The sequence below is a fragment of the Peromyscus maniculatus genome, chromosome 2, assembly GCF_049852395.1.
Source record: "Peromyscus maniculatus bairdii isolate BWxNUB_F1_BW_parent chromosome 2, HU_Pman_BW_mat_3.1, whole genome shotgun sequence".
Lineage (NCBI taxonomy): Eukaryota > Metazoa > Chordata > Mammalia > Rodentia > Cricetidae > Peromyscus > Peromyscus maniculatus.
This window is the reverse complement of record NC_134853.1, coordinates 10,440,734-10,462,515: the sequence shown is the minus strand read 5'-3', so window position 1 is coordinate 10,462,515 and position 21,782 is coordinate 10,440,734.

Here is a 21,782-nt window from a genome sequence, read left to right as displayed (position 1 = left end):
TTTTTAAAAACAAGTTATTTAAATTCTTTGGCTCTTACTTGCTCCATCTGCGTAATGAAATGGTTTAACCAGAAGATCACTGACATCCTTTGTAGCTATAAAATTCACCTTAAAGCATGTTACATGATCAACAAAAACACGAACAATAATTCAAATTTCATTTGAGACTCAAGACAAACTTTTACTTAGATGCTATCATAGTTGAGGTTTCCATTGCTGTGATAAAACACCATGACCAAAAGAAACTTGGGAAAGAGAGGGTTTATTTCAGATTCTGTGTCCCAATGTTCCATCAGTGAGGTAAGTGAGGACAGGAACTCAAGCAGGAACTGAAGCAGAGACCATGGAGGAGCGATGCTTCCTGCCTTGGTCCTCACAATGGTGTGCTGTCCCAGTTGGGCATTTTGGTCGCATTGACACAGGTTAGAGTTATCTAAGAAGAGAGTCACAACTGGCTAGCCTGTAGGCAAGTCTGTGGGGCATTTTCTTAATTAGTGATCGATGGGGGAGGGCCCAGCTCACTGTGAGTGGTGTCATCCTTAGATAGACTGTCCTGAATTATAATAAGAAAGCAGGCTGAACGAGCCATAAGGAGCAAGGCAGTAAGCAGCATTTCTCCGTGGCCTCTGCTTCAGTCCCTGCCACAGTGGGATGGACCCTTCCATATCAACCACAAATTACAAAAACACTCCAAAGGCTTGTCCATAGGCCATATGGGAGGAACATTTTCTCATTTGAGATTCCCTCTTTGCAAATGACTCTGGCTGTGTCATTTAAAAAAAAAAAAAAAAAACTTGACACACTGATCATTACTATTAAATGATAAACTTTCCTCTCTTATTTATCCCCAAGGTCTCATATGAATATAAATATCAATACCATAATATAAAACAATTCAACTTTTGAAAGTCTCACATTCTTCAAAATTTAAACACTCTAATAAAAGTTCAGTCTCTTTAAAAGTTCAAAGTCTTCTAAAACAGTGGTTCTCAACCTCCCTAATGCTGTGACAAGTACAGTTCCTCATGTTGTGGTTACCCTCAATTGTAAAATTATTTTTGTTGCTACTCATAACTGTAATTTTGCTGCTGTTATGAACGATAATGTAAATATATGTGTTTTCTGATGGTATAAGGAGATCCTTGTGGAAGGGTCATTTGACCCTCAAAAGGGTCATGACCCACAGGTCATGAACCACTTCAAATATCCAAAGTCTCTCACCCATGAGCTCCTGTAAAATAAGAAATTAAAAATTAAATACTAACTCACTCCAGTAGTGGAGAACCAGGACACAATTACATAAAAGTCAAAGTAAAACCTAAATTCAACAGTGTAAAAAGTTCAGTGTTTGACACTTGGAACCCGCTCATCATCCCCTGAGCTACAAACGGCTTAGACAGCTCCCTTCTCTAGCTCTGCCATCCACAGGACACTTAGTACTTCTCATAGGCTCAGACCAGCTCCCCCACACAGCTACTGCTGTCCTTAGCTGTCATCCCATTATACTGGCATCTCCAAAACACTGGGATCTCTGCTTCAGCCAGGCTGCATCTTCACCAGTAGCCTCTCCTGGGCTCTCTTCAGGGACTCTGACCGTGCCATATTGTTCCAAGTCTCAACTTCTCTCCACAACCCTTCAATCCTGAGGTTTTTACTGCAACTGAAGCGGCACCTTCACCAATAGCCTCTCATGACCTCTCTTTGTTTCAAGATTCAGCTGTTCTCTATGACCACGTCATGCCTTCAAAACCAGCACCACCTGGAAGAGTCAACCATTGCCAAGTTCAGCTGCCAGAACGAGGTACAGTCTTGACCGCCTCTGGACCATAGCTTCTGTGTGCCGACCTTGAGGAAACATTTCCCAGAACATTTTGCTTCAATAATGCTGGTCTCTTCTTAATCACAGCTGGTTCTTCAACCCAATCTGACCATTATTGATTATCCCAACAAAGCAAAAGTTTCATTTTTGGTGTCTCTGGTCTCTTTTCATAACAGCCAGTTCTTCACTTCTAGCTGATCAGAACCACAGATTTTCAATTCAAAATACTGAATGAACCCAACAAAGTTTTTAAGAGTCTCGAAATTTCCCTCTGAAACTTCACGAGCCATGCTTCCATCGTCTACAGTATTATCTTCTAAGTCCCACAATAGCTCATTAAACCATGATCATACAATGGCTTTTCTAGACCAATATCCCAAAGTCCTTCCACAGTCCTACCAAAAATATGAGCAGGGCTGTCACAATACCTTCCTGGTACCAATTTCCATCTTGGTTTGTTTTCACTGATGTGCTAAAACATCATGATCAAAAGCAACCTGTTGGGGAAAAGGCTCATTTCAGTTTATGTGTTCCAAGTATAGTCTATCATGAAAGGAAGTCAGGGCAGGAGCTCACGGCAAGAACCTGGAGGTAGGAACTGAAACAGGCAATAGAGGAGTGTTGTTTACTGGCTTGCTCCTCATGACTTTCTCAGACTGATTACTTATATAACTCCGGACCACCAACCAGGGTTAGCCCCACCCATGATGGAATGGGCCCTCCTATACAAATTATTAATCAAGAAAATGCCTCATGGGCTTGCCCATAGGCCAATATGGTAGGGTAACTTTCTCAACTGGTGTTTCCTCTTTCCAAATGAGTCTAGCTTGTGTCGAGCTGACAAAAAACTAACCAGGACAGATGCTATCCCATACCTTCTCACACCATTTAGTTCACCTCTATGCAGCCATTATTATGTCATGCCCCATTTTTCTCTCTTTCTATCCCTATCTAATTTGCATCCTTCCCCAGCTGAGAGCAGAAAATTACCTCTCCATCTGCAACAACAACTGTCCCCGACGCAGGCAAATACATCTCATGCTGCTTTGTAAGGGATACTTGGAAAATCTCTTGCTTTGCATAAAACTTTTGAGTGAGTCCTAATTTAATCACTGCTTAATTTTCATTTTCTTTCAGTGTAATAAATCAAAAGCAAATTTTTCTCTGTTATGATGGGTACAGGCTGGGAGAAAGGCAATTACTGGAAGGCTTCTAGTATCATTTGGAAGTGGAGAGAGAGATGAGGAAGAAGGCAATATTTCAGGGTTTCAGCATCAATATCTTCTTGTCCTTCTCCCAAGAGCACTGCTATATGCAAGACTCAGCTCCAAATACCCTCGGTGTTCTGGTCACTACTTACTGATCTTGTAATTACTAGGACACAACTTTGGACCAGTTTGGATTCAATATCTAGTTTTAGTCCATTTGTCTGTGTATATAGAACAAAATCACTGGGGCTCTTCCTCTAATGTTAAGTTCAATTTTCAGAAAGCAATAATTAGGAACAAAAAGGCACTGTCTTCTCTAGGCAATCTATGCTATGACATAGGTCAGATGAGGAGAACGTATCTGCCTGCTTTTCATTAGCAGTTCAGAGAGTTTTGTTCTGGAATCTCACAATAGGATGTATTTTTAAAACAATCCCAAATATTTCTTATTCTTAACATCCTGGAGATGGTTTGAACTCATTAATATTTATGTGCTAATGTCGAGCCACAAATTGGAGTATTTTCTCCCATTGGTCTCATAACCTACTGGCAACTTTCAATATTCCAGAAATATTTATTTCAATCTACTTTTAAAGATCACAATAAACTTTTTATGTGATGGCCTAACAAATTGAAGAAAATGTGCAGAGAATTCTAAGTATTGACTTATGGTATTTGAGAGATACAAAGTAGAACTATTTCTGAATGCCTGGTTTAAAACTCAGCATGGAAACCCTGACAACCAAATTCAATATTTACACATCATTGAAGATTCTCATTCTGAAGGTTTGAAATCAAATGAATTTGCTGACTTTTCAGGGTTCTTAGAATAGTATATAGTTCTGTCCATATAACTCACTCAAGCTGTATGATTTGAAATTCAAGAAGTTAAAGTGGTTAAAAGTGTCCAGAGGAACCAAGTTCTTTCTGTTCCCAGATCATACCTGTAACTCCAGCTCCAGGGAATCTGATGCCCTCATCATACACACATAAATAAAAATAAAATAAATGGTCCAGGGCTTTCTATAGCTGAGCAAAGCATGTCCTTTCTGATTGGAGCTTCTCATTTGAACTGGATGGAGTAATAAGTAAAGCTGGTCACAGACTCATCATTGCAGGTTGACTCTGAATTGCCACTGAATGCACACACATGTGTTTTTCAATGGGTTGGCTTTCTAGGACTCCTCGAAAGCAGCCTGATTGGTTCCTGGATGTTACTCTCTAACTTTTATGCTCATTGTTATAATATACTGTGCTTGCCTCCCTGTCCAGTGTACTTGCCTCAGCCTTACAGACTGACTTCCCACTATTTCTTTCTCGGTATCTTGAGCTCTATGTTATATCACAATTCCTTAAAACAAATGTCTAAGAAGTTGTTGTGAATAAGTGGTTTGTTTATTGCTTTATTTACAGCATACCTTCATTTTGGTAGAATCAGAGACGTATTGAGCTGTATAGAGATGCAGGAATGGCTTTATTTTCTTTTCCAATTAAAGAATTAAAAGGCAGAAAAATGTTACTAGGAATCTTGGGCAATCCCAGCAGAGCCATTATATTATACCTTGTAAGCTGACATGCCCTTTTTGGGGTTCTTAATCACACTAACAAAAGAATTCAAGAACGAACAAGAATGGAAGGTCCAGGACATAGAATGGACTCAGGCAGAAGCTTGAGGGCCTCAGAAAGATGGGCAGACTGAGCTGATGGTAGTCCATGGAGACTGCAATAGAGGTCTGAAATTCTGAAAAGCATTTTAAAGAGAACCTGCCTCCCAAGGTGTGAGAGCCTCCAACCTGTTACTCTTGATTAACCTTAAAGAAGCAGACAAGGGCATGTCTCCAACTACAGGTAGAGTATATTCTTTCCAGTATTATGCAACAAGTTAACCATTCTTTAATACATTTAAACAACAATTTTAGGAGAGCTTGCCAATTGATGAACTGATAAATAAAAGTAGATAAAGAAAATGTAGTGGAAATTCAGATCCATTACAAAAGGACAAGAACTTGGAAGATGCCCCTTTATTTACAACTCCACTAAAAGAAACGGCTTTGGTCTGAAGTCATCTTAAACTTCCGTATGAAGTCATTTGTTGGCTCAGCCACCACCTAAAGGCCTACCAATAAGGAATGATTTCTTTAGGTCTGGACTCACAAGAGCAATTTGTGAAATTTGCTTGCCATGGAAGGCTGAGTCTGAGGGTGCAATATATATTAAACTATAATATTTATTATAGCATAATATCTGATTTCATCAATGACCAATTGACTCGAGTTCAGAGCATCATATCCATGTCTGCTAAAGAGAAAAAAATGAAAAGTCATGCTACATTTTTTACTGTGCCTGGAACACTTTCAAGTCCCATCTTTTTATTGATCATATGCTATAATAATGAATCCTAGTGTAGATTTTTCTATGCAATAGATATTATCATTTAGTGGTATTTGATTTAGTAGTTGTCAGAGTTCGGGTTTTTATTCTGTGAAGAGACAACAAGATCATGGGCAACTCTTATAAAGAAAAATAATTGTTTGGGGCTAGCTTACAGGTTTAGAAGTTCTGTTCATTGTCATCATGGCAGAAAGCATGGTGGCACCATGAAGGCAGACATGGTGATGGAGAAGGAGCCAAAAGTTGTACATCTGGTTCAGAAGGCAGCAGGAAGAGAAAGAGAGCCACTAGGCTGGCTTGAGCTTCTGAAACCTCAAATCCCACCCCCATTGACACGCTTCCTCCAACAAGGCCTCAAGTCCAATTCTTAGAAATAATTCCACTCCCTATGAGCCTATGGGGGTCATTTTCATTCAGATGACCACATTTCACTCACTAGTCCTCATAGGCTTGTAGCAAAATGCATTTAGTTCAATTTCAAAAATTCTCATAGTCTATCACATTGTCAACAGTTTAAAATTCAAAGTTTCTTCGGAGACTACAGCATTCTTAACTTAATCCCCTATAAAATCAAAATTGAAAAATAGATCACATGCTTTCAACATATAATGGCACAAAATATACATTACAATTGCAAAAAAGAGGAAAGTGAGGAAACACTGGATCAAAGCAAGACCAAAGTCCAGGTAAGCTAACTCCAAATTCTGCATCTCCATTTCCAATGTCAAAGCACTCTTCAGACCTGCAACTCCTTTCAGCTTTGTTATATGCAACACACTTACCTCTCTTGGGCTGGTTCCATGGTCTGTTAGCATTTAGGCATCTGTACTGGCCTGTCCTTAGAATCCTGACAGAATATATCCTCAGCTTCAGCCACTAAGAGCACCTCCTGTGCCCATTCCCTAAGTTTCCATATAAAAGGAGGGCCTTGCCCACCTCCCTTCTCTTTCTCTTTCTCTGTTCCCATCCCCAGGGACCAGTCTCTGCCCTGTAGTGATACTCTTTAAATTGTTCCACACAATAGAAACAGAAGGAACATTACCAAACTCCTTCTATGAGGCTACAATTACCCTGATTCCTAAACCAAACAAGGATGCAACAAAGAAAGAGAACTACAGACCGATCTCCCTCATGAACTTTGATGCAAAAATGTTCAATAAAATACTGGCAAACAGACTCCAAGAACACATCAAAACAATTATTCACCATGATCAAGTAGGCTTCATCCCAGGGATGCAAGGGTGGTTCAACATACAAAAGTCCATCAATGTAATACACCATATAAACAAACTCAAAGAAAAAAACCACATGATCATCTCACTAGTTGCAGAAAAGGCATTTGACAAAATCCAACACCCCTTCATGATAAAGGTCTTGGAGCAATCAGGAATACAGGGAACATACCTAAACATAATAAAGGCAATTTACAGCAAACCAACAGCCAACATCAAATTAAATGGAGAGAAACTCAAAGCAATTCCACTAAAATCAGGAACGAGGCAAGGCTGTCCACTCTCCCCATACTTATTCAATATAGTACTTGAAGTTCTAGCCAGAGCAATAAGACAACATAAGGAGATTAAGGGGATACAAATTGGAAAGGAAGAAGTCAAGCTTTCCCTATTTGCAGATGACATGATAGTATACTTGAGTGACTCCACAGATTCCACCAAGGAACTGATAAAGCTTATAAACACCTTCAGAAACATAGCAGGATACAAGATCAACTCAAAAAAATCAGTAGCCCTCCTATATACAATTGACAAACGGGCTGAGAATGGAATCAGAGATACATCACCCTTTACAATAGTCACAAATAATATAAAATACCTTGGAGTAACACTAACCAAGCAAGTGAAGGACCTATATGACAAGAACTTTAAGTCCCTAAAAAAAGAAATTGAAGATGTCAGAAAATGGAAAGATATCCCATGCTCATGGATAGGCAGGATTAACATAGTAAAACTGGCAATGTTACCAAAAGCAATCTACAGATTCAATGCAATCCCCATCAAAATACCAACACAATTCTTCACAGACCTGGAAAGAATAATACTCAACTTCATATGGAAAAACAAAAAACTCAGGATAACCAAAAGAATCCTGTACAATAAAACAAATCTGAAGGCATCACCATCCCTGACCTCAAGCTCTACTATAGAGCTACAGTAATAAAAACAGCTTGGTACTGGCATAAAAACCAACATGTGGACCAATGGAATCGAATTGAAGACCCTGACATTAATCCACACATCTATGAACAAATAATTTTTGACAGAGAAGCCAAAACTGTACAATGGAAAAAAGAAAGCATCTTCAATAAATGGTACTGGCATAACTGGATATCAATATGTAGAAAACTGCAAATAGATCGATATCTGTCACTGTGCACAAAACTTAAGTTCAAGTGGTTCAAAGACCTCAACAAAAATTCAGTTACTCTGAACATGCTAGAAGAGAAAATAGGAAGTAGTCTTGAACGCATTGGCATAGGAGATCACTTCCTAAATATAACACCAGTAGCACAGACACTGAGAGAAACAATCAATCAATGGGACCTCTTGAAATTGAGAAGCTTTTGTAGAGCAAAGGATACGGTCAACAAGGCAAAGCGACAGCCTTCAGAATGGGAAAAGGTCTTCACCAACCCCCCATCTGACAGAGGGCTGATATCCAGAATATATAAAGAACTCAAGAAATTAGACATCAAAATGCCTAACGGTCCAATTAAGAAATGGGCCATAGAACTAAACAGAGAATTCTCAACAGAGGAAGCTCAAATGGCTGAAAGACATTTAAGGAATTGCTCAACATCCCTAATCATCAGGGAAATGAAAATCAAAACGACTCTCAGATACCACCTTACACTTGTCAGAATGGCTAAGATCAAAAACACTGAAGACAGCTTATGCTGGAGAGGATGTGGAGCTAGGGGAACCCTCCTCCACTGCTGGTGGGAATGCAAGCTTGTACAACCACTTTGGAAATCAATATGGCACTTTCTTAGAAAATCGGGAATCAACCTCCCCCAAGACCCAGCTATACCACTCTTGGGCATATATCCAAGGAATGCTTAATCATACCACAAGGGCACTTGCTCAGCTATGTTCATATCAGCATTGTTTGTAATAGCCAAAACCTAGAAACAACCTAGATGCCCTTCAACTGAAGAATGGATAAATAAAATGTGGTACATATACACAATGGAATACTACTCAGCAGATAAAAACAATGACATCATGAGGTTTGCAGGCAAATGGATGGAACTAGAAAAATATCATCCTGCGTAAGGTAACCCAGACTCAGAAAGACAAACATGGTATGTACTCACTCATAGGCGGATACTAGATGTGAAAAAAGGATGACTGGACTGCTACTCACATCACCAGGGAGGCTACCTGGAAAACAAGACCCCAAGAAAGACACAGGGATCGCCCAGTGACAGAGAAATGGATGAGATCTACATGAACAGCCTGGATGTGAGTGGGGGTAATGAAGGGCGAGGGTTGAGGGAAAGAGAGTTTGGGGGAGCAAGAGAACCCAGCTGGATCGAGAACAGAGAGGGAGAACAAGGAATAGGAGACCATGGTAAATGAAGACCACATGAGAATAGGAAGAAGCAAAGTGCTAGAGAGGCCCACAGAAATCCACAAGGATACCTCCACAATAGACTAGTGGCAATGGTTGAGAGACAGCCCAAACTGACCTACTCTGGTGATGGGATGGCCAAACACCCTAATTGTCGTGATAGAAACCTCATCCAATGACTGAGGGAACTGGATGCAGAGATCCAAGGCCAGGCCCCAAGTGGAGCTCCAGGAGTCCAATTGGCGAGAAAGAGGAAGGTTTGTATGAGCAAAAATTGTTGAGACCAAGGTTGGAAAAAGCACAGGGACAAATAGCCAAACGAATGGAAACACATGAACTATGAACCAATAGCTGAGGAGCCCCCAACTGGATCAGGCCCTCTGGATAAGTGAGACAGTTGATTGGCTTGATCTGTTTGGGAGGCACCCAAGCAGTGGGACCGGGACCTGTCCTCAGTGCATGAGCTGCCTGTTTGGAACCTGGGGCTTATACAGGGACACTTGTCTCAGCCTGGGAGGAGGGGACTGGACCTACGTGGACTGAGTCTACCAGGTTGAAATCAATCCTCAGGGGAGTCTTTGTCCTGGAGGAGATGGGAATGAGGGGTGGGCTGGGGGGAAGACAGGGCAGTGGGTGGCAGAGAACAAGGGAATCCATAGCTGATATGTAAAATTAAATTAAATTATAAAATTAAATAAAAAACTAAATAATAATTCCTTAAATCATCTAACAATCAGTCTATATTCCCACTTTTAATTGTCAGTGTTATAAATCACATTTATTTTTACATTATGAAACAGAACAGAAAATGCCAGACTGTGGGAAAAACTATCAGACAACAAGTTTGCACCAGAATAAAACTCTAAAAATTAAAGGACAAAAAGAAATGGTGAATCAAATATGTATTCTAAGAGACTATATTTGAACTTAGATCCTGAATACTAAAAGTGATTTAAAATTATTTTTTCTGTGCCAAGAATGGATAGTAAAATTGCTTTGCCCTGAGGCCACTTGGAAGAGTTCTCTGTGTAGAGATATCTCTAGAATGGTTAGTAATAATGTCTTCTCTGTTGTTTTGTTTGGTTTGATAATTATATAAAGTATTGATGCAAACAAAAGCCAATGTTATAAACCATGTTAAAAAAAGACTAGCTTTTCCTTTTCTGATTTTCTTTACCCTATTTTTTCCTTTAAAATTTTTACTTAGGATTTTCTATTATAATCCACTTATTAAAGTCTGACAGAATAACTTCATCTAGCTAATCTAGTTGTGGTGTGTTAAGATTTATTTTTAGCTTAAAATTGTTTTCATATAATATGTATTTTATCATGTTTTTCCTCTCTCCACCTCCTCCCAGATCTTCCTCGACTCCCTACCTACCCAACTTTGTGCATTCTCACGCTCTCCCTTTTTCTCTTTCTCTCTCAAAGAAGAAAGAGAAAAAGAAAATAATAATAAACAAAAAAGGCAAAAAAAAAAGCCTACAGCAAACAAACAAAAAATGAAGCCATTTTTTTCATTGGCCAGCTACTCCTGGGCATGGGGAGTGTGACTGATTTGTGATCAACTGGGCATGCACAGTGTGGTGTAGGGAAAGAAAAATTGTGCTTTATTTTTTTATGAAGTGGATTAAAAGGGGTTTGGAGCCAATGCCTGGCTAGGCAGGGAGGAAAATGATACCTCCCTTTCAATATGATGAGATAAACGGTTCAAGTCAAACTAAGATCTTGGGAGAAACTGTTTTGGCAAAATGGTGGAAAGACTGTAATGTAGATTTGCATGTGTTCAAATAACTTGTTTGTGTTTTTAAAAAAATCAAGACAATGAAGTAAAAGGCTAACTATGCTTTGTTCACATACATAATTGTGTCTGTGCTGAAGCTTGTCCCTAGCCAGAGGCTCTATTTTCAGTTTGCCTACTCTTTGCCTCCCAAAGCACGTAGACTAAGACATGGTGAGATGCTGGAAGGTCACAGATTTAAAAAACAAGGTTGAGTATTAGTAGTTTAAAAACAATGTACTAATAATAAAAACAAAACTTTCTGTATATCACGAGTCCTGAGTTATCCCAAAGGACAGTGTTTAATAACAATAAAGTCATAATGTCTAGTCTGGGAAAAGCAAGCAGCTTTCGCCAGCTAGTTGCCAAACAGAATTTCAGTTGTCACAGCTCACAGCCAGGATGACTGACAGAGGAGGAACTAAGCACTGAGCTGTAATGTCCCAGAGGTGAGCTAAGAAACAACATCATTTCCCACTCACTGGATTTAACACAGCGACCTTGACAAATTGACACCCTGGAAACTGGGGTTGAGCAGGGCAGCTGGCTCTGGGTAACATCTGTCCAATGTGGTCACCATCACTTTCACTTATCCCCAGTCATGATTCTCACTGCTTCAGGTCACAGGGTTTTCTTTCTTGTAAACAAGAAAAACTATGACTTTCTGAAATGTGTGACAAATTTTCATTCTTTGTTCCATGTGCTAGTGTGGGAGCCAGTGCTAAGTTTTCCTGGTTGCTTCTTTTGATTTTGCAGCTAATTTACTTGATTTCAGTTCAGGAACATAGAAATGTGGTAATCTCCAGGAGAAAAAACAAATAAACTTAAAGAAGAAATGTTTTATTATAACTGCTGCTGAATAATCTAAGCTATAAGTTGTTTCAGATATGTTCAATCACTTATCCTGGGGAGTAAACGTGTGTGTTCGTCTGACATTCATACCGCTGCCTTTCCTTTACATGGACACTAGTACAAATCAGCTCAGCCACAATGTATCTCTCACTATCTGCAGTTTGAGTTACTTGTCATCAACACAATCCAGAAACATTAAATGGAAAATTCTAGTATTAATGTGTAAGTTTTGAAATGTGTGCTGTTCAGGCAGCCTGATGAAATCTGGGGCCATTGCATTCCACCTGAGATGCAAGTCACCCCTCATATCCAGGTTGCATATGTTACCTGCCCATTACCTACTTGGAAGCCTTTTGATTTTTAGTTCACCTGTTTTTTGTTTGTTTGTTTGTTTTTTAAATGCATTTATTTATTTATTGTGTATGCAGAAGTGGGTGCCAGATCTCATTACAGATAATCACTATGTGGTTGCTGGGACTTGAACTCAGGACCTCTGGAAGAGCAGTCAGTGCTCTTAACCTCTGAGCCATCTCTCCAGCCCTAGTTCACCCGTTTTGATATCACTGTATATGTGTTTACATGACTCATCTGGCAGCAGCCTAAACCTACTACACTATGACTATATCATTCTCATTACCTGGGGATTGTTACAATCTAGAGTTCCATATAAAAAAGCTATTTTGAGCAAGGGAGAACAAATTTATGTATGTTTTATTATAATGTTTTATAACTGTTCTATTTTAATGCTTGCTGTTGTTAATCTCTTGTTGTACCTAATTGATAAATGAAGCTTTTGTGTAGACATGCTTGCTCAGAAGAAAATATAGAACTTAAAGGGTTGGCACTATCTACAGTCTCAGCCATCTGCTGAGCATCTTAGAGTCTGAACCCAGGGACAAAGAGGGATTCTTTAATTCTCTTATCAGGAAATGTTTCTCTCTCTTACTTAAGGCCTATATAATCTTTGCTTCTCCTTGATTGAGACTTCTCGCACTTTTCAATCTAAGAGGTGTGTCACAAGCCATATCTGGGAATCCCAAGACACTCTCACTCCACATGTCTCCTACATGGAGCAGGATATACAGAATGCAAGAAAGGTAAAAAGTCCGAATCAAAATGTAGATGAAGCAAAATAGGTTAAAATAAGTCACACGAGCTAGTGGGACAAGCATAAGATAAGGCCAAGCATTCATAACTAATAATAAGCCTCCGTGTCATGATTTGGGAGCTGGTTGGTGGCCCAAAAGGAAGCCTGCTACATCCCACTCCTGCTGCTAAGAGTCCCACAAGAACACCAAGCTACACAACCATAGCATATATGCTGCAAAGAAACTAGAACAGACCCATGTGTGTGGTGGTAATCTAATTGTACTGAAATGTGATTTTGATTGTATGTTAATAAATAAAGTTGCCCGGGGGTCAGAGCTATTAGAGCCATAGCAAGAGTGTGGCGGTGGTGGCACACGCCTTTAATCCCATAGATCTCTGTGTGTTCAGGGATACAGCCAGCATTGGAGACATATGCCTTTAAGACCTAGGGGGCTGTACATTCAGACAGTGACGAGGCAGTCACGTGTTTGGGTTTACAACCAATGAGAAGGCAGAACAAAATACTTTAAATAGACGAACAGACAGGAAATAGAAGCCTCATTCGGGAAGCTGGGACACCGCAGGCGGAAGGGTGAGATTTTAGCTCTGAGCTCTGACCTCTCGGCTTTCTCTTTTGCATTGTTTCTGTGTTTCTTATTTAATAAGACGGTTGGTTACATCTATATCTGGCGCCCAACGTGACAAGAATCCATTAAAAACCACTTGGCTTGGCGGCAGGTCCGCTTTCCCGCAAGGGCGGCAGACCGGGCGGTCGGCTTCCTAGTCCAAGCTGCCGGCTTCCTAGTCCGAGCTGCTGGCTACCTAGTTCAAGCTGCCGGCTTCCTAGTCCGAGCGGCAGCTTCTAGCCCGGGCCTAGGTCTGTGAGCAGCTTGCTTAAAGCCGGTGCTACGAACAACTCAGACCTGCCCTGCTTTGGAAAGGAGACTCTGCTTTTGTTTCTACAGAAAGCCAGAGGCTATGGATTTGTTCCAGATTAAGATACATCAGGTTTGACCAGCCAAGACCACCTGAAAGGTCTCTGATGACACCATGGCCCAGATGATTCAACATCCAGAATTGTTTCAAGGCAACTGGCTCAGACGATACAGCCTCACGGACTACTCCATGATCCTTAAATATTCCTTGTGTCCCCATAAGATACAGCGCCCCCCTCCAGCAGGAAGTAGTAAGAGAAGCTACGCCCAAATTCCCAAATATACCAAGCTGGCTTTGGAGATGTGTAAAAGTTAAAACCTTCCTTTTTAAAAAAAAGAAAAGGGGAAGTGCTGTGGGATGTTAATGTATGTCCTGTGGGAGCCCTTCTTGGGTTCCTTGTGGCATTACCCAGCAGGTTTGCATAGAGGATGATTAGGACCATGGGCCTGAGTGCAGGTGTTTGAGATGGTCTGCACTTGGCTGTACTGGGGGATGGTCTGTATGTCAAGTTGCTCTGATTGGTCAATAAATAAAACCTGATTGGTCGTGGCTAGGCAGGAAGTATAGGCGGGACTAACAGAGAGGAGAAATAAAAGAACAGGAAGGCAGAAGGAGACACTGCCAGCCACTGCCAGGACAAGCAGCATGTGAAGATGCTGGTGAGCCACGAGCCGCGTGGCAAGGTATAGATTTGTAGAAATGCGTTACTTTAAGATATAGGAACAGTTAACAGGAGGCCTGCCACGGCCATACAGTTTGTAAGCAATATAAGTCTCTGTGTTTGCTTGGTTGGGTCTGAGCGGCTGTGGGACTGGCGGGTGACAGAGATTTGTCCTGACTGTGGGCAAGGCAGGAAAACTCTAGCTACACATGTGGGCTCTGTGATTGCCACTTCAGTCTCTGTGAGCCCCTATGAACCCTGCTTAGTTGACGCTGTTGGGCATATTCTCCTGGTGACCTCAATGCCTCTGGCTCCTACAATCCTTCCTCCCTCTGTTCTTCTGAGTTCCCCCAGCTCAGGCTAATGTTTGGCTTTGGGTCTCTGCACCTGCTCCCATTGGTTGCTGAATGAGGCTTCTCTGAAGATGATTTGTCTACATTATGGATCATTTCAGTGACTTTTCTTTCTTTTTCTCTCCTCCTCCTCCTCCTCTTCTTTTCTTCTCCTTCCTCTTTTTGCCAGTCATGTTTGGTTCTATCCTTGGTCTCTGAACTATCCAGTATCCAGTTCCTGGCCATCTAGGCAGTGTTGGGCCTGGACTCCCTTTCATGCCATGGGCCTCAAGTTAGAGCAGTCATTGATTGGCCACTCCCACGAGTTCTGTGCTACAATTACCCCCAGCATATCTTGCAGACAGAACACATTGTAGGTCAAAGGTTTTGTGGCTGGGTTGGTATCCCATTATCAACACTGGAAGCCTTGCCTGCATGTAGAAGATGGCTAGTTGAGGCTCCAGATCCCACATTTCCAGGAGTCCTGACTAGAGTCAACCTCATAGATTCCAGGAAGTTTCCACTGCACTAGGTTTCCACATTGCCCTCAAATGATCCCCAATTCCAGTTGTTATACTCTCTCTCACCATCCCTTCCCACCCATCTGATCCCTCCTGTTTCCATCCCCACCCGCCCTAGTCCATCCTCAAAATCTATTCCATTTCTCCTTCCCAGAGAGACCATGTGTCCTCCCTTGAGCCTCAGCCTCTCCTTGTTACTTAGCCTCTTTGGGTCTATGAATTGTAGCATGATTATCCTTTACTTAACAATTAGTATCCACTTATAAGTGAGTACGTACCATGTTTGTCTTTGGGGGCTACCTCACTCAGGATTTTTCTGTTGTTGTTGATGTGATGATGATGATGATGATCTTATATTACATCCTGACCACAGTTTCCCCTCCCTCTACTCTTCCCAGTGCCATCTTCCCAATCTCCCCTCTCTCAGATCCACTTCTTCTCCATTTCCCTTCAGAAAAGGACAAGCTTTCTCTTCACTTACCTCGATTTTTTTATTTCCCTCAGTTTGTGCTCTTTTTATTGTCTCTAGTTCCATTTTCAGATCTTGAATGGTTTGTTCATTTCCTTCAACTGTTTGTATTTTCTTGGCTTTCTTTAAGGGATTTATTCATTTCCTCCAACTTTTTTTTGTCTTTTCCTTGCTTTCCTTAAGGGATTTATTCACTTCCTCTTTAAGAACCTCTATCATCTTCATAAAGTTGGTTTTAGGGTCATTTTCTTGTGCTTCAGCTGTGTTGAAATATTTAGAGCTTGCTGAATTAGGATAACTGGGCCCTGGTGGTGGTGACATACTGCCCTGACTATTGTCAATTGTGTTCTTAAGCTGGCATCTAAGCATCTGGCTTTAGAGTGCCAATCTCTGAGTTTGTTTTTGTTTTGTTCTTTAGTTTCTGTTTCCTCTCTGGTCTTCTGGTCTGTGTGGACTGTGGTTGAGCAGGAGGTCTCCACCTGAGTTTGGGGCTAGACTTCTGGTGGCCAGTGTGGCCTCTTGTTGAGCAAGGGGACTCTGTCCAAAAAAGGGGCTAGGACATGTCAATGAGGAGGGAAGGGGCATTGGGGATGGTGTCTGGGGAAGGGGAATTCCAAGAGCATGGAGGAGGCCTGTAGGTGTGACCTCTGGTCCAGCAGGAAGTCTCTGCTGGAATTGGAGGCTGGGCCATAGCAATGGGAGTGTGGGTGGGGAGAGAAGGGATGGCAGTGGATTGGGACTGCCACATGTTTTGAAGGCCAGATGGTTATGGAGTGGGGTCATGGAAGCTTTAGGAGATGCTACCTGAGGATGGAGTGTTGGCTCAATATAAAAGCACTTGTTACTCTTGCAAAGAACTCAGGTTTTGTTTCCACCTTCCACATGAGGACCTACACCATCTACAACTAGCATTCTAGGTAACCTGGACTTTGGGAACACTAGGCATTCACCTAGTACACATATATAACATGTGAGAAAAACTCTCATACATGAGAAAGAAAAATGGTACAATGCTAATTTTATGTCAACTTTATGTCAACTAGTTTTATGTCAACAAGAAAGTTATGTCATTGAGGGTGTATCCTTGAAGAGGGTACTAGAGTGCTGCTGGCCCTTTCTGTCTCTCTCTTTGCGTCCCAGCAACCATGACATGAGACACTGTGCACTCCCACTGTGGTTTGCCGCCTTGCCACAGGCCCAAAAGCAATGACTCAACAACTTGGACTAAAACTTCCAAATCTGTCAGCTGAAATAAACTGTTCCTTGTTTTAAATTGACTACTTCTTACATTTTTGTTGCCATGATGGAAAGCAAAGAGATATAGGTTACTACAAAAAAAAATATACACGCTTCTCTCCCTTTTTATAGGAAATACCATGGGCCTCAAAAAATGAGATTTAAGCCTGGGAGATTTTAGTTGCTCAGAAGTAAGAAAAGATTATAAAATCTGAAGAATTGGGTATGTCTGAATGGGAGTATTATCAGTTTGAGGAAACTCTTTGATTTGGATAAGTTGAGGAAAGGATATAGTTCAAATCCATGAGAGAAATACATTTTAGGCTCACAATCAGGTCTGGTTTTAAGAAAGAAGGAAATAATGGAAGTATTTTCTGGTTTCCTAGGCTACTTTGCTATCATTAAAGAAGAAGGAGGAGGAGGAACAGGAGGAAGAAGACACAGAGGGGGGAGGATGCAGTAATGCTGGAAGTCAAACCCAGAACTGCTCTTGTGAGGTATCCACCAGAGAAGATCACTCAGATACGGGTTAATAGAAAGTCTTTTCTTAGCAAGCCAGTGACTACTTACTAGGTGTTCAAAACCTCAGTGCAGCCTTGAGCCTTTCTTAGGGTGAGCTTTTAAGCATGCACATACACACACACACACACACACACACACACACACACACACACACACACACACATACACACACACCATCCTTGGTTGACATACCTCAGTAAACAAAAGCAGCCAGAAGCAGAACTACAGAAGCCAAATAGCAAGGCTACTACATTTAGGAACTTTCCAAGAACTATGGACTTCGATGGATTAGGTTTTTGTTCTCATTTTGGCAAGGGTTACTTCCTGTGTGCGAAGTTCCAAGGCCTGCATGGCACTTTCATCATGGAGTCAGTAGTGCTAAGGTCTGGGACCCCACTAAGGTCGGGGTGCCTGTTGCACTGCCAAGGTGTTGCTTTGGCAACAGCTCTCGAAACTATTATTTCTCTCTGAATTTCTATCTGGGAAATGTGATTTCTTGCTGATTAATGGAGTATACATATTTTATTTGGTACTTTCTATCAATAATAGCCTAAAAGTTCCACAAGAGTAACTAACTATTTGTTGTGACTCATCTAGAATTCATAACATTTTTCCCAGTGTGCTAACAATAATGATCATATCAGCAGACAAAATTACACCACAGTGGTTGTAAGAATAAGCACATATTGCTTGTGAGCTTGATCAACAGCCACAATCCTAAACTAATTTCTCTTGTGAGTTAATTGCACAGCACTACCAAACACATTATATGAAAGTTCTACTTTAGCTTTGGAAGATAAATCAAATCTTGGTACACTAACATCTGGGACTACACTGAACAATTGTTGGACAAAGGACACAATTTCCACTAGGCATAGTGGTATGCTACTGCAGTCCCATCTCTTGGAAAGTATAGGTAGGAGGATCAGGAGATCAAGGTCTTCTTCAGCTGTTATAGTAACATTGTTGCTAACCTAGAATCTGTGGCACTCAATATCCTATCTGGGAGGAAAGGACTCATTTTACTATGGGAATTCATGGTAAAAGTCAAGGCTCCCGGATCAACTGGTGTTGAATTATTCTGTAAACTTTGTCACATCCTTAAACATCATCAGTTAGGATAGAGGCAACATACAATGTCACTCACCAAACACTGATTGCAGAATTTTCTATTAAGTGGCCTTAAAATTGTAGCCAGTACCTTGAATGTCTTTTCATGTCTGCTGCTGTAAAGCAGTCTTCTGTGGCTTCTTGTATGAAGTGACGAGCTGTTCATTCAGGCAAATCCTGTGTTTCTGGGTTTTCTGGGTATCACAGCACAGTATGTGAATGCCAGCCTTGTGAGAAGGACATGTGTGTTTATAGGGCCCATTCCAAAGTAAAGTCTCAAGCACAGAAAATAAACAGTGTTCTGAGTCACTGTTTATTTATCATTGCTAACCTAGAATTCATTAAATGGCACTGACTGTCCTAAACTTTAATTTAGCCACAAATATTCTTCACATAGTGCCATGTTGCTGAAAAGACATGTGTACCACACATTTTTGCCTTGTCTGCCTTTCAGCATCTTAGAATTATAACTTAGCAGTGATTAAAAACAGCATTTGAACCAAGATAAATCAGGTGAGTGTCTGGGATGATTCAGAGCATAAGGCTCTGGCAAGTGGTTAGCTTTGTTTATGCCAAGGGCTTTATGTCCCTACATTAATATGGTTTTAAAAGCCGATGCAAGCTACTGACATTTATTGATTCCAATATATTTTTGGCTCCTTGGAAAAGCTCATGTGGAAATTTTCACAATGTGTATCGCCTCTTCAGACATCTCTTCTTTGCCAGAACATACCAATTTCTATCCCAACATCTCCCCTTAATGCTCTTGATGTCATATTAATGATGGGCCTCCAGTGCTAGAGTACTGAAATTCTACTCCTTTGGACAGACTTCACCCTCAGGACATTCAGTCATGTTTAAGTTCCTAAATTTGTTCATTGCTGAATGTTAGGATTTGCTGTAATATTTCAATTCTGCTATTTCAACATGTTTAGCATCTTTGAATATAATGTGATGTCTAGTCACTGAAAAAGAATATTTATAAATGCAAAAAATATTTGAGTTCATATGCCACAATAGTAAATTTTGGGTAAATTAGATCATAAAAACAAGTAGAGGATACTATCCTAGCATCTTGGGTAGGCCAGGGTCAGCCAAGGCAATGATAAACTTGAGTTTGGTTCAATTCAACAATCAGGATATATCCTCCAAATCCCAAGAAAACTCTCAATGGCTGAAGGAAGATGCTGGGATAGAAGGGACAGATCTGATATAGATGTAAAGGTCCTTAAGAAAAGGGAAAGCTCTCTCTAGAGATCATATGGCAATATCAGTGTGGTAGCTATTCTTGGTGTCAACTTGACAACATCTGGAATTAGCTAAAACCCAAGTGGCTGGGTACACCTGTAAGGAATATTTTCTTAATTAACTCTTTAAAATGGGAGACCCATTTTTAATCCAGATCTTTTGAGATGAAAAGAAATATCTTTAATTTTGGCCACACCTTCTGGTAACAGCCTATATGAAAGAAGGAACTTCAGCTGGCAGTGGTGGCGTACACCTTTAATCCCAGCACTTGGGAGGCAGAGCCAGGCAGATCTCTGTGAGTTTGAGGCCAGCCTGGGCTACCAAGGGAGTTCCAGGACAGGCACAAAGCTACACAGAGAAACCTTGTCTCGGAAAAAAAAAGAACTTCAATCTCTCTCTCTCTCTCTCTCTCTCTCTCTCTCTCTCTCTCTCTCTCTCTCTCCCTCCCTCCCTCCCTCCCTCCCTCCCTCCCTCCCTCTCTCCCTCCCTCCCCCCTCCCTGCCTCCCTCCCTCTCTGACTTCTTGCTCTCACCCTGGATGGCAAATCAATTCCTTCACCGACATGAGATCCTGCTTCTTCAGGAATCCAGTGTATACTGAAGACCAACTAAGACACCCAGCCTCATGAACTGAAAACCCACTGGATTCTTGGACTTTCCATTGGTAGGCAACCATTGTTAGATTATCCAGAACACAACTTGAAAGACACTCTAATAAATCCCAGATAGATAGATAGATAGATAGATAGATAGATAGATAGATAGATAGATAGATAGATAGATAGACAGACAGACAAGACAGTCAAGACAGAAAGGTAGATATTCAGTCTATCATTTCTGTTTCTATAGGGAATCCTGACTATAACAATAAAGGAAGCATGCTCTACAGACACTGTGAAACTTGAAAATGTTCTGAACATCCCATCATATACTTTTACTGAAATTTCTAGTGAAAAACAGTAGATGCACTTAATTAGGAAAAGCTCAAATGGAAGAACATACAATTTATAATATTTGACCCATTTGTTTAGAAGGATAGTTCAACCTTCTGGATTCATTTGCATAAATAGTTGTAGATGAATTTCTAAACAGCCTTATTAAATAAGAAACAGAGCCAAATATAGGGGTAAAAATCCTAAGAGATCAGGGAAATAGTGGGAGACACTAGCTAGCCTTAACTCACTATGCCACTGTAGCTTCCCAAGAGAGATACTTCCTGTCTACCAAGGCTTTTATTGTTTTGCTGTTGTGCCCTCTCTTTGGCTCTTAGCCCAGCTACCTTACTTCCTTTTTACTGCCTGTCTGTACAGACCTACAGATCTCTATGGTTGGTACTGGGATTAAAGGCATGTGTCACCATGCTTGGCTGTTCCCTAGTATGTCTTTGAACACACAGAGACCCTGCCTGCCATGTGATTGGATAAGAGCATGTGCTACCACTGCCTGACTTCTATGTTTACTTAAAAAATGGCTGTCTATGTCCTCTGATCTCCAGGCAAACTTTATTTATTAACATATAAATAAAATATCACCACAACTAGTCATCTCCAGTGTGGAATGACTAGTCCAAGAAAGACATACAACAGCATCAGATACAGCACTGCTGTGTGCTTATATGGGCTACAGAAATGGTCTGTTTAGATTTCATTTTCTAGTTTTTTCTAATTTGCTTTTTGAAATAGCTGATACCAAAGATTGATACATTTCTTGTTAATATCACAAAGCATGGTATGTTAGATGGTTCAAATATTTTAAAAATCTGTGGAGTGCTTTGATCATTTAAACTTCCATGTGATCACCTGTCTCTCCTATGAAGTATTACATGGGTCCATTATATTAATGATATTATACCAATTGGAATACTTAAGCAGGAGGTAGCAACCACCCTGGACTTGTTGGTAAAGCATATATATATGTCATTTGACCCAACCAGCCATAATATATATATATATATATATATATATATATATATATATATATATGGGAAATAAATCTAGACAAAAATGTAAGGACCTTCTTTC